A 15,177-nucleotide genomic window follows, 5' to 3' on the forward strand; every position below is an offset into this window, starting at 1 on the left:
ATATAGACCAACACATGATACATGATAATTAAATATATAGGAATATTAAATAAACAAGGTAAATAGGTAAATGATGTCAATTTATGAACAGAGCAAATTCATGAAGAAATCACATGCACGAAGGATGTGAGCCACCTACCCATCATGCCTTGGGGTGTTAATCAGAGGACACACACACACACACACACACACACACACACACACACACACACACACACACACACACACACACACACACACACTCACACACACACACACGATTAAAGTTTCTTTTCTCATGAAATAATAGAAATATCTTGTATAAAAAATTTTCAAATCCCCCCCCCCCCCCACTGAAGGTACATATCAGCTCAAATACATATAACTTGTTTAGGAGTTATTGTTTAATAATAAATTATAGAGCAATCATTATATAAATAGTATTAAATATAAGTGTTATTATAAGATCATAAAGCTGAAATCCAATCGTAGCTTCTTCATGTCAGCGAAGGATCAGGTTAAAAAAGCACACAGATCTTTTCCAAAAGGAAATCTCCATGCTTAAACAGATTTTCCATCGAAATAAGAAACAAATGATGAAAATTCTGCTTGAAAGGATACAATAGGCGTTTTTATTATTACATGTTCCAGTGTTATCCCAAGCGACTTCTTTTCCTTAAAGAAAGCAGGCGTTCTCGTTCCCCATCACCCTCCTCACACACACACACACACACACACACACACACACACACATTACAAGACAGTCAAAGAAATTACAAACACACTTTATCATCATGCACTTGAGCTCCTCTGTGTCTCACTGAGCAGCAGATCTGGTTTCAGAGTTCCATCTCTACAGGCCAGTCTCTCCAGCACTTTCCCTGAGTGTCAAGCATGTACACGATCACATCTAATCTAACGAGACAATGGGGATTTTTTTGCTAGTTTAGACAGAACTGCTTGTTTTGGGAGCAACGGTTTATCGTCCATGAGCAAAACAGTTTAATAACTGGCTTTTCCCATGAGTCTAGAGTGTAGTGTGATTATATAGTAGGGCTTTATTACAAATTTGTTCAGACTTGATGTTTACACAGATGTAATATAATATGTGAATGTATCCATTAATGATGAATGAATTAAGGATTATTAATGAATTAATCATTAATCATTGCGTCGGGTTCAAATTACTTTTCTACGGTGGCCGAGAACTGCAAAACAAATTAACAAATCCGAAAACAAATGAATAAATCCGAAAACACATTAACAAATCCGAAAACACAACGACAAGTCAGACAACCCGGAAACGGTAGGTATCGTTTTTTGAATGGAAACTTACCGATCATTGGACAAAACACTTGTCACTCAAGATATACAGGTATGGAATCTTATGTGTAATGTGTAAAGTTCTCCATTTAAATATAAGAAAATAACAAAATTAATCCACAGTAATGCACAGTAAGGACAATACATTTTGTACACTTTTCCCTGTTGCAGACTGTTGTACTTCATGTATACCTTTAGTGACAGGTGTCTTGTCCAATGATCGGTACTTGTTCCAATCACAAACTATTCATAAACAATTCAGACAACCCGGAAAAGGTAGGTATAGTTTGTGAATGGAAACTTGCCGATTATTGGACAAGAGACCTGTCATTCAAGATATACAGGTGAATGAAAGGTGTCTTGTCCGATGATCGGTAAGTTTCCAGTCACAAATTATACCTACCTTTTCCGGGTTGTCTGACTTGTTGCTGTGTTTTCAGATTTGTTAATTTGTTTTCAGATTTGTTAATTTGTTTTCGGATTTGTTAATTTGTTTTCGGATTTGTTAACCTTGTTTTGGATTTGTTCTTGGATTTGGATTTTGAAGCTTTGTAGTTAACTTTGTAGTCTCTCCTCTGGTCTTTTAAACACCTTGACAGCAGTGAATAATGCCTCTTTTCCACCAAAAAGGACCGAGTGCTGGTTCAGAGCTAGTGCTGGTGCTGTTTCAAAGTTGGTTCCATTGGCGAACCTTCTAAGAACCCGTTTGCCTTTCCACCGACTAGAGAGCCATCACAGAGCCGAGTCTGACGTCACTGTACACGTCTCATGTTACCCAGCGCAGCAAAGTTAGCGCAGCAGTGGCAAAAACAAAAACAACAACAATGGCGGATGTTTCTTTAATGTTTAATGTAACATTACTTTATCATTAACACAGAAAAAATTTTGCCTTAGCATGTAGCTACCTACTATCATGTGTGCTGATAAGTGATTATATTGCGGTAAATAGTGTATTAAACATTAGTAAACTTTAGGTGCATTATCTAACAGTAGCCCCGCCCACAACCCCTAACGCAAGCGGTTCTTAAGTCTAGACCAGCAACGTTTTGGTGCTACATAAGAACCACTTTTCCTGGTTAAAGCCGGTGCTTTGGCAGTCGAAACAGAAAGAACTGGTTCTAAATTAGGCTCTGGTTCCAAACCAGCACTCAAACTGCCTCGGTGGAAAAGGGGCATAAGAGAGCCACCAGGAACATCACTGAGGCTGTTGAGAGAACTTCAAGATCAGCAAAGGTCACAAAAGTTCAACCACCAGTCCCACCAAGTTCCAGATCATTCCACACACTTGGACTTGGAAGTCCAAGTATAACCTCTAATAACAGAGATGTTCTCAAATCTTAGAACAAACATTTCTGAGTGAAACTAGTCCATAGTTCGTAAGGAATTGAAAAGGTGAAAGGTCACCTGACTCCAGTTCCAGTTTAAGCTCATTGTTTAACTCTTATCCTCTGTTTTTAACCTGTTTTTGATCACTGGCTTTTCAGCAGTCGACGGAATTGTGCTGGTCTCCGTCTCCCTGTGTACTGAAGGGAAATCACAAGCTTATCAGAGCCTGTGTGTGTGTGTGTGTGTGTGTGTGTGTGTGTGTGTGTGTGTGTGTGTGTGTAGCCTGGCTCTGTTGTTCTCTTACAGACCCCCACTGTGTCAGCCAGGCATGTGCACAACAGATAACCATGTTACTGAAGGAACAGGCTGGAAATAAAAAAGCAAAGCAAATTAAAAAGAGGAAAATAGCTGCAGTCTGAAAAAAAAAAAAAGTACGTGATCAGTGATTGTTTTTAGGCTGGCAAAATGTGGGGTCCAGGTCCAAGCACGGGCTGGAAATGTACATGCGAGGGGTTAGTGTTGAGTGAGACTGGACAAACGTTGTGTGGGAAATACGATTAGACATTTTTATGAATTTAACAAGAGCTGGCCAAAGCTACTGCAAAACCCCTATAGAAAAGAAAGAACTGTGAGAAAAATCCACTGCTTTTTAACGTTTACATGTTTTAATCATTTCATAAATGTTTTTAAGGGGTAGTTAAACTTTTTTTTAATACTTTATTACAGATTTCCTGTATTGTAAAAGCAGCTATAGTGGATGAGGTATGGAAGCTGTGAGTCTCCGAGTCTCTCATGAGTGCGTTAAGACAGTTTCTCGCTCAAATACAGCTGATTTCCTTCATTCAGCAGCTTCTGCAACTACACTGTAGAAATATGTGTCTGTCTATAATAAGCCTAGATACCATGGTCACTTTAATAGGAACACCATCTCTCCTGTGTGTCCCTGCAAGGTACTTATCCAAGTATTACAAGATCATTAGTTAATTATGTTAAACACCAAAATGTGTGCCAAATGGTTTGGTTTTGTATTTCAGTATCTGCAGATTTCACAAGAGTTTCACAAACTACAATAAAGATGATAGAGAATGATGCAGAAAAACGACAAAACAAACAGTACAGCATCTTATCAGTGAGGAAGGTCAGAGGAGATAGACACAATGGAGCTGACAGGGAGGATACAGAGACTCAGCGATGTAATCAATCTTTGCACACATGGTGAGCAGAAAAGCATCTCAGACTGTTCAGTAGGTCAAACCTCGAGGTGGAGTGGATACAGCAGAGAAGATGACATCAGGGTCCACTGGTGTCAGCTGAGAGCAGAATCTGATGCCATAGTGTGCTCAGACGCTGTAATAAGACTGTAATAAGGCTGTTTATAACACTGTATGTTTTCACTGCAGCCTCAAGGATGAAATGGAGGTCATATGATGCAGGTGCTGGTAAACTTTAGAGATTACATGAAGATTCTATGACATGACTTTCATATATTACTTTAACTCTTTTTCCCCAGAGGCCAAATAATGGAGTTGATGATTGAACATCTTTATCACGTCTCGCTGTGTTAAAATACAGTAAATCTCATATGAAAGTAGACACTCAGGGTTTTAAGAATTTGTGTTTTATATTTGGCAATATTTCTGTTTTCCACTCAAATGTTTTTATCTTCAAAGTAAATGTTAATATCACACCCATTTCTGCTCTCCGAGGTCTGTGTAAGATTAAATATCTGTGTAAGGTTATCAACAGAAGGAAAAACACACTTCTCACATAAACCGTGTTAAGATAATAACCGGGAATTTTAAAAAAAGTGGTAGAATTGAGAAAGGAAAAGGGAGCGAGAGAGAAGACTGTCCTGCTGTACTCTGTTACTTGTGAGGCCCTCAGAGGGATTGTGGCAGTTCTGCTGGAGAACCGCAGCTTCCTTCTCAGGATGCCAGAGAGGAAGGACCACGCCACGTTTCTCTGGGACACAGCCTGTTCCTTATCTCTCTCTCTCTCTCTCTCTGTCTGTCTGCTCTCAGATTCCCTCGTTATTTCTTTTCCTTCTTCCTCTCATAAGCGCTCTGAAATGTGACATGTCAGAAGGAATGTAGGGAACTTAATAAAGTATTCTTCCGTCAGAGAAACAGCCTCTGTGTTGTACAGCACCAAACCTTTATATGTAAAGAGTAAAAATGTCAGGGTTTGATGGAAAATAATCGACGGCACAATGGTGGGATGTGGAATGTCAAGCAGCATTGCAAGAATTATGGTTACTAACTGTGACACTTTTCCCAGAAGAGAAATTCACAGAAGTGATTATTAGCCTTAAACCACAGCACTTCTTCTTAAACAAGAATAATACATCACACTTTGATGATGTTAATCTTCTGATAAGAAATAAAACATTACCTTATGAACGGTTACACATGATTTTTAATTCAGTTGAAATCGCTATATCAGTTACTATGGAAACGATAATGTGTTAAAAAATGTGCATGAATATAAACCTGGGATTTGTATTCTACAAATGTAACCAGCAACTTCTGAACATTTAGAATTACGCTGTGAGATGAGATGAGATTAGATTAGAATTTATGATACTTTATGTAGAACATACTATCATTCCTTTACACATAATTATAAATCATAAATGTACAATATTGTAATAGTTGTTAAAAACATATTTTCTACAGCTGATTGTGTAAACAATTATAAACAAATATTTGACCGTCTTAGGTTTGCTAGTCCCAGCCACCATGCAAGATTTCTCCAACATTAATGGTACAAGATCCGAGCAAGGTTCCGCTCTGAGGAAACAATTGGCTCAAGTGGCCACTCACCGACACGGCAGCTAGTGGCATGAATCATCCCCAGACAGCCATGATGGACTTGCCAGGATTGGAGCTCCTTACAAACATTTGTTATTGCAGGGTCTGAGGTGAAGAGATAAGGGTTAATATACTGGCCACTTGGCGATAGGTTTTGACCTCTTTTCCAGATACTGGTGCACGTGTTTGTGTGAGGAGATGTTTGGGGATTATTGCAATGCGGAAGGGGAAATGAAGGCTGCAATGAGGCAGGTGCTGGTAGACGTTAGTGTCGCTGGTTAGAGACAGAATTTATAGACTAACAGAAATAAATGGCATACTTAAAGTTTCTTACGTACTAACCTGAGAAGAAATAAATACATATTTCCAAAATTTGCCAAAGGAACAATCTCCATCTACACGACTTTCATGTTTTCTTTCACAAATAAGGAACTATTAAGGAATGAGGACATATCACACACCCAAACAACTCCTCTAGACCTCCACCTCACCAGGTCATCATATCGACACACAAACAAGTGAAACATGAAGCAGAATGAAAGAAAGCCAGAGAAATGCCTGGCTTGCTGGATGGAATTCCACCGATTCCCTACGTGCCCCCCCTCTTCCTGCCTGCTAATGTAATCAGGGGGAAACAGAGGGTTCTTCCCAATGCAGAGGCCTCCAGATAACACTCGTTTATCACATGTTCCACTCGGCCTAGCGCTCAGACCTCCGGTGACTCTCCCACACCCAGCCTGTGGGCCAGTCCGGGTACAGATTTCAGGTCTGCTTGATTGGACAATTGAAGGGTTTCAGAGGTCACCTGATTTCCTGATTTCCACTTGTTCTCCATTATTATCAAGATTTTTTATATCGTATCTCGTACTTGTGAATCTAGCTGCTGAAAGGTTCTTTGCTCTTAGAACTGAACAACAGATTGTTACGTGCTATTTACTTGCAGAAAAGTGGTCAGAGCTGAAGAACACCAAGGATCCCCTAACAGTCTAAAAAAAATCCCCAAGAACCCCAATGCAGCTCAAATATTTAAGTTTACTTTTCCGGCATTTAACAGACACCTTTATCCAGAGCAATTGCTTTATCAATGAATACATCAACACTGGTTCATTGGACAGTCTTAAGATACCATCAACCTAAAAACTCTGTTGGGAAGAAATATAACACGATCATGAAGTTTGAAGAGACACTTAAAGGTAGAATATATGTAGCAGAATGTACAACAGGCATAAGGGATAGAACCCGTTAATATCTTTAGCCTACCTAAAGCAACAAAGAATAGAATCATTTGATGGTGTCTAAAAAAACCGCCGTGTCACGAATCTCCCCCTCGCAGCAGGGGGAGTAATCTCCCCCCCCCCCCCCAACTCAGCTCCGGCATGCATCTGTGTTTCAATGCCTGTCTTGCTTTGTTTGCTTTACATCCTCTCTGCACCTGTGTCTTGTCATTGGATTTTTCTTTAACGTCTTCTTATTGCTCGCACCTGCTTTCTGCTTGCCCTTTGTCTATTTAAATCCTCCTCGTGTGTCTCTTTTGCTCATCACAGTGATTTTTGTTTTTTTTTTGACTGATCCTGGTTTTTCACTTTGTTGTTCACTGTTTTGGAGTTTTGCCTGCTGTCTGATATCCTGACTGAAGATGGCCTGACACACGACCGCTTTTCCACTTTGTCACTGCCTAGCATGGTTTTGATCTGTTTGCTGTTCACTCTGTTCCTAATAAACTGCTCACCTGCACTTGCATCCTCTCAGCCTCATCACATGATACCCTGAGGAACCCTTTCTTAGTTCTTCAACTTTAAAGCTTCTGTGTAGAACCAAGGGGAAAAAATAGTCTCCATTTATAACATTAAAGTATTCTTTGTTCTGTTCCTATGAGAGAATTCTGTCTAAACCCCTACAACAGAGATTCTCTGGAAAACCTTTGAACCAGGAACTCCTTAATGTGATTTAAATAACCCCTGTGGAATCGGCTTCCTTAAAGTTTTAGGAAATAGGTCAATTAAGCATAATGTATTTCTTTCAGAGATTTTTCCATGTAGAACCATGTGAAGCATCTGAGAACCTAGTGTACAGTCAGCTGTAGTTTGGTGAAGTTCCTCACTGGTTTGTCTAGGTTTTAGGTGTAAAGGTTTTCCTACGTTCTAGATCTTATCATTTGTATTTAAGCTACAATATAAAACTATGGGTATGGCTGAGATTCAGTAATGGAGTGGTGGTAGATTTGTAATAATAAACCTGTTAGCGTTTATTTAGCGCCTGTAACTTGTCTTTTATTCTCAGAAGGATCACTGGCTGAGTTTTGCACACAGCTACATGGACCGCAGACCTTCCTCCAGATGTATGTGTTTTTTCCCTCTAGATAAATGTGGTTATCTTATATGACAGGCTGTTAAAATCACAATATTTCATACCAGTGTTTTTGCCCATTGATCAGCATTTTTTCAGTTTCCTTTCTTTTCATTCATTTCAATGTTTCCAATGATCTCTCTATTCTCCAGCCTTCCTCTCCAATACAAAGTTCCCCAAACCCCAATTCAGCAATTCATTCCCTTCAGGACATGCTGCGGATGTGGAGTGATTTAAGCTTTTAGACCTTATACACTTTTAGCTCAGGAGAGAACCGTGGCTCGGCTTACACTCTGAAATTTATCAGCTTTTATTGTGTAAGAAAATCCAACGTCGTCAATCTCTTTATGAGGCCAATTTAGTCCTATAAACAGGGCAATTAATCGGCTACCTACCTTGGAACTTTAATCGGCTCTCGGGTTTGCTGGCGAAAAGAAAGAAAGAACGAACGAGTGCCAGTGACACTGAAAAAGACCCTTAATCTTATAAGTGAAGGGTCTGGACCTAACAAATGGGAAGCTTTGCCTGTTATTTGTCAAAGTGTACCAGGGGGAAAAATAAGCCAATGCAGGATTGACCTACTCATGCTCTGGCAGACACTCTAACACACACACACACACACACACACACACACACACACACACACACACACACACACACACACACACACACACACACGCACACACACACACACACATAAGCACTCAGATGGGGAAAACAGGAGGTTCCCGTCTAGGCCTCTGGTACAGGTCTGCTTTTTGCCATCCTTGATTAAACCCAACAAGTGTCTCACAGGGCAAGTACTGTGGCCTGGCTTAATCCCCATGTCCTCCGAGAGCTGAGGTCTGAGAGGTCTGATCTGACATCACACACAGAGGTGTACGCATGGTTAGCATGCCGCCCTGGTTTGATTTAGGATTCCTGGCAGTCTCAAAAGAGCTCTTTTATTAAACCGGTGGTATTCTACGCAAGCAAGCGGAGCCTTTTGACTCCTTGTTCTAAACCCCCTTCCATGGAAACTTTCAAACTCCTGGAACGGTTTCAGGAAAACATTACCTGCTAGCGAAGGTTTCTGAGGTGAGCTAGAGGAAGCCAGCATCTGTTGGTGAGCAGAGCAGAGCTTTCTGGAAGATTCTGTGGGCCGTAGCTTTTTGGTTTCTTCACCGTTGGTTTGTCCGAGCTTCTTCAGAGGCTGACACAGCTGTCAGCCGAAATACATGATCATTTTCAGATGTGACTATTAAGCAATAAGACGGCATTTTACATGTCAGCTTCAATGCGCCACAACTTAGGACTATTCAGAGAGAAAGAGTAATGTCTTGGCACTATATTTGCCTTCGGTTTTACTTCTAAGCTGAATTACAGTAAGTGAACCGTCAGTGAGATGACAGTGAGTGAAAACATTAGTCCAGCTCAGGGACTTGATGGCGAATCAATAACCATAATTGTTATCCAACAGCATTTTTTTACTCAGTGTGGATATTTAGTAGAGGAGATTTATCCCTTCTTATATGTCAGGACCACCACTTTGAGGAAAATGAAGGCAAGCATCACAGCAACATGGCTTTACTTGCTATCTCAATATGCACACTGCAAGATTACCTTTTCCCACGCATTAGCCTACTAGCTGTGATTGTACTGTTAAACCCTAAGAAGAGCATTATCTTTGATTCTGAGGATGTAATCAGACAAAGTAATTAATCAAAAGGAAAGAATCATGTCAACAATATGATAAAAAAACACACAAGTTGAAATATACAAAGCATGTGAACAAATTCATGTTAAAAGTGAACCGTGTGAACATAAGTGAATATTAAAAAAAACATCCAAATAAACATAAAAAAAAATCATATGAAAATAAATGAACTGGGAAAAATTGAACATAATTTAATATAATCACATGAGAAGTAATTAGTCATGAATTAGAATCAATGAGTCACGTGTAAAAATCATGAATAACTCTGAACCTGTTTACAGGGAAAATAAATCTAGTGAACAAAATTGAAATCAGTGAGTCATGAAAAACAAATTCATATTCAAATACAAAAAATTCATAAAAAGAAGAAATCACAAGTGAAATGATATAAATCAGAATAATAGAATCTTGTGAAAATAAGCAAATAATTCAAATGTGAAAGTAAATGAATAATTTACTATAATAATAATTATAATTATATTTCTATTTACAATTTATAATAATTATTTATAATAGTAATAATTTAGAAAAAAAAGTCAAAAAACTCAAATAAATTTCATGAAAATAAATGAATCATGTAAAACAAATCACCACAAAACCAATGAGTCATAAAAAAAAAGAATTACAATACAGGGTTGTGATTATTCAAAAGGTCATGTGACTCTCTTGTACAGGAAGTCACCGCATCCACCCGAGCTGAAGTGAAAAACAACAGCGCAGCAGGCTGGCTTTATCAGATCAGCATGGATTAGGAAGAGCTGGGAGTTGATTTAATTGGTAGTAAACAATCATCTCCTGAGGTCAAGGGCCACTAGGTCCCGAAGGTGAGATCAGACTCATCAGTCATGAGGGCCAGGATGCTGTTTGGGTGTGGAGAATGCTCTGATGGCTTTAGCAGACGTAGTTTGGCCCGTTGTCCTACAGACATGCCTATTTTTAACAGGGTGAAGTTAACAACCTGAGTTTTATTTAAATGCACAAACATTTCTATAGTAACAGCATACACATGGATGCGTATAATAAACTTTAAACTTTTCTGTTAAGGCATGTTTATTTAGTATTTATAGAAGAAGAAGTCTCCAGTGTCAGCGCTTTGTAACAGTCAGTCAGAGATAAAGCTGTAATTTGACCATTTTCCAAAATGAAATGGCTCTGCATTTTCTCAGTGATATTTCACAAACATTAAATGCAACTATAAGTGGATAAAAAGTATGACGCTTCATGGGGGTTGCTATGATGTTCCAAGAACTTCCTGTCAATAGACTGTTGCTATGGTATTCCCAGTGAATAAGATGTTGCTAACAGGTTATTATGCATTCCCAGTTTGTTGCAAGGACTCTGGTAATGTTTTATTGTGGTTGCTATGATGTCTCAAGACGTTTCTACACTGTCACTAGGCTTTTGCTGTGCTCTTCCAAGTGGATGTTAAGGTGTTACTAACTGGTTGTTATACTGTACAGTAGGTGGTTGCTATGGTATCCCAGATGGTTGTATGATAGCTATTAAGTTTCCAACCATTTTAATTCATATCTTTATTCTCTTTATTTATCAAGCGGTGATTTAAAGTGTGGTTAGCTTCTAGAAAATCTAAAATACAACTGAATGAAATTTCTGTGAAAAAAGTGCAAACCCAGGGCACAATTTCTTCTTTTTAAAACAAATTCCTTAGTTTATTCCATACATTCTGCAAATACACAATGAAAAAAGATAAATCCACAACACAAATACTTACTTTAGTGTAATATCATTTTAATGCCTAAAAATACCTCATTAAAATGCCCGGAATCTACGAGTAACAGTTGGAAATGCTTCAAATGAACTATTCATTTAAATTCAGTTCAGTTCACAATTTCATTTGATTTGATTTGTTTTAGTGTCAGTTTTATCAATAACATTCAGTTCATTTAGACAGTATATTAGTTTGTGTTTACACAAATCCTTTTACAAACTCTAGAGACAAGACTAGTTTTATAAAAAAAAATTTAATTATTAGTGCAGGATCTCTGTAATTTTAATTCAATCTAAGTTCCATTCTGCCAGTAATTTTATCTTTTCCATTAAGAACAAACCCAAACAAGTCATTTGACAAGTTTAGACTACAACCCAGAGCAATCAAACACGGACCATGTGTAATGGGATGGATTGAAACACAGGTAGAACTTATATACTTACGGCCATGTGACCTACTACTGATTCAATTCAATTCAATTCGGGTTTATATGTGACTCAGGCAGCAGTGGCAAGGAAAAACTCCCTTAAATTAGTAAAGGAAGAAACCTTGAGAGGAACCAGACTCAAGGGATACCTCATCCTCATATGGGTGAAACTGGGGGTTTGATTGTAATATACAGTCATTTAAATGTTGTATTGGTGTAAGGATCATGGACTTCAGATCTCCTTAGTATCACAGAGTCTAACTGGAGATGTCTCAGGATTCTTAGAGTCGGCCTCGGCTCAGTGGACATCCAAAAGCTTCGTCCCACTGATCACTTCCATTGTGGAAATCAATCAGAAAGAGACATGTGTATAAAAAGCCTGTAGTACTATTACAGATACAACAAAGCAATATTTCTGACAGAGATTTTTTTTTTTTAAAGAAATAGCAGTAATTATATAAGTAATAATAACAATTCTGCACCAATTTGTGTAAAAAAAAAAACAAGTCCCGTCTGAATAGCGGGTATGCTACAGTAACAAAATCATTAGGTTAGCATGCAGGTTCACAACACCTCCTGAATCATTACATAGTCTTAACTGGCATTTCACCCAGTAATTAAACACTATCTTCAGAAGACCCACTGTAGAGTATGTTAAATACATCTTAATTTATAACTTTTGTTCATATGCTACGTTAAGAGGGAAACAATTTCCAGAAGGGAAGAAAAGCTCTGTCGTTTCCCCTCAGGGCCGTCCGTGGCACACTGTAAAGCTGAACATACCAGACCTACAGTTCCCTGCACAGGCCTAAATAAACAAAGGGAGAGAAAGTGCAGAGGACTTCTAGAGATGAGGTGCGGAAAAAAAAGCAGTAGCCTAATGTTAGTAAAGTGTAAGTGGTAAGTCATTCACTCGGGCCTGTCTTTTGTCGTTTGATGTAGGAAGAGAAAGAGAGAGAGAGGGAGAGAGAGAGAGAGAGAGAGAGAGAGAGAGAGAGAGAGAGAGAGAGAGAGAGAGAGAGTGGAGAAGTGAAAGATTGCAACTGATGAGAGCTTCCTCCAGGGCACATGTGTGTTTTCTAAGGGAAGAGCACAAGGGCTAATCTTTGGTCTCGGGAGACGAGCATAATGCTCTTTCTGACCCGTGTCTCATTGTTCCTTTATCAGCCGGCGTTACAGATGAGCTCCAGCACAATCATCTGCTACTTTATCACGAGTTACGCTAAATCACGGACAATACTATTTGACAAATGAAAGAATGGCGAAGAATCTTTCACACACTCGTCTATTAGCATCTCATCTAGCAATACAGTATATAATTCTACTGGGCAGCTCTCCTGAACGCCTCGTCCCTCACTCTGTAGCGCAGTGCTGTTCAAATCTCTCTTTGGACTGGTGAGAAGGATTTGTTTTCTAGAACATCACAAAAGACACTTATTGTAATTCCTACAGCCGTATTTATCGTGTCAGAGATTTGAGTAAGAGATTTTTTCCTCACAGTGTGATCAAATTGCTCACTCTGGTAAAGTAAAAGATTAATTTAAAGTATATTAATTCTACAGCTGTAAGACAAATCATACACTTTAATGATTATAGTTTTTCCCAGATGTTTACATACGTTTGATGAATCTTTGACTCAATGTTCCAAAAAAACTCTAAACACAAAATACAAAACCACAAAACACACAATTCTACAAATCACTAGGAAAAGCAAACACTGCAAAGGAAAGCGTTTTATCTCTTTCCAAAATGTTTTTTGAGACAAAACAACACACATCATATGAACAGATCTGTCTACCAACTAACAACACACTGACATGCTCAACACAACACACTACTACATACAGTATGTCTCAGCGGTCGTGTACTGCTTTGTGTATTGTCAGTGTTACACTGCAGTCAGTTGTAAAATACTGGTAGAGTAAGGTACAGTAGTTTATCTCCTCAGACATACATAAATAAACACATGCAGTAACAAAAACATTTAGTTCCAAAATGTAGTGTTTTTGAGGACATGTTTTGTATCCAACTGGAGAAAACATTCAGCCAGATAGAGCCAGTTAGTGAAGAAATCTCGCCATTGACATAATGGTGTTGCTTTCGGAAGGGACTAAAGAGATTTGGATTTTGAATATTGTACCTTATGTACAGAAGTGTGTGGAATTTGTGTGATATAGAAATTAAACTGTGAGTGGAAAACAGGAATTTATTTGGAGACGAGTGCTTGGTTTCAGTAGTCAACACATAAGAACTTATTTTTTAGGTTTCTCAGTTTTATTAGTAATCCTGCCTCTCTCTGTAGATTGCATGCTCTCCCTGAAATTTTGGGGTTTCCTCCGGGTTCTAAAATTTCCTCCCTAGTTGAAAGACGTGTCATTCTTTAAAAAAATATAGTTCCACATTTTGGAAAACTGAGTAAAAAGAATAACATCAGGATTTGCTGTTATTGTAAAATAACTAGACAGACCACCATGTCATTGATTATTTTCCTTAAACAGCTTGTAGAGAAAATGTTTAATTCCTTACTTCTAATCTGAAAACACACATATACACATAGTGAAACCAGTGACCAGTGCAGGGTCTCTACGTTCCCATACAAGCCACATCCCATAACCCAATGAGCCAATCAGGACTGTGGGCAGGAAGTAGTGGTTTGTCCAGCGGGAGTTGTATACTGTACAAGGGTGGAGGTGGAAGTATAGTTTGTTTTAAACACCCATGCATAGAAATAACGAGGCATTCAAAACCTACAAAAAGGCCCAAATGAGAGTTAATTAGAGTTACCCTTACAGAATATATTACATTATACAGCATGCTGAAGGACCACCCACGTTCATTAGCATCTTATTCTTCATCCTCTGCTTTGCGGTTATCCTTCTGACTGGAGCAGAACTATAAAACACTGACTTGGTGTAAACACCCTGTCCTGAAGATGTGCACTTTAGCCACTTGTGTGGTTCACTTCTCCCTCTTCCTTCCTTCTCTTCCCACACATTGGTCTATTTCAGACCACCACTTAGAGGAAGACGGGAAAAAGTGAGCAATTGTATGCAAAGGAAGTCTATCAGCTTCGTCTTTTCCTCAGGGATCTCTCCATCCTCCCTTGGGTCCAGTGGGATTCGGATGCAGCGTTTCCCTAATGGTAAAAGCTGCACCTGTAGCTGTGGTGTTTGATTAGTGCTTCAGCTAGCCGACAGTGCTAGTGGACAACGTTATAGAGCAGCAACGTGTATGATTTAAGCACTACATAAAATGTTTATATATATATATATATATATATATATATATATATATATATATATATATATATACAATGTACATGGTTTTGTATCCCTAGATAAATGCTAGCAAGGTCAAACATGATAAGATAAGATGTTAGCTTGTCCATTTTGGATGAAACCTGTAAATGTGAACTAACTGCATGTAAGAACTAAAGTTGTAAGGAGCCAGCGAATGATTCAGGCAAGTCGGATGGATTTGCTGTGTTATAAATTCATGTAGAGTGATGGTTCCTTTATAAAAATAAATTCATTGTGTTTTT

The sequence above is a fragment of the Tachysurus fulvidraco genome, chromosome 1, assembly GCF_022655615.1.
Source record: "Tachysurus fulvidraco isolate hzauxx_2018 chromosome 1, HZAU_PFXX_2.0, whole genome shotgun sequence".
Classification (NCBI taxonomy): domain Eukaryota; kingdom Metazoa; phylum Chordata; class Actinopteri; order Siluriformes; family Bagridae; genus Tachysurus; species Tachysurus fulvidraco.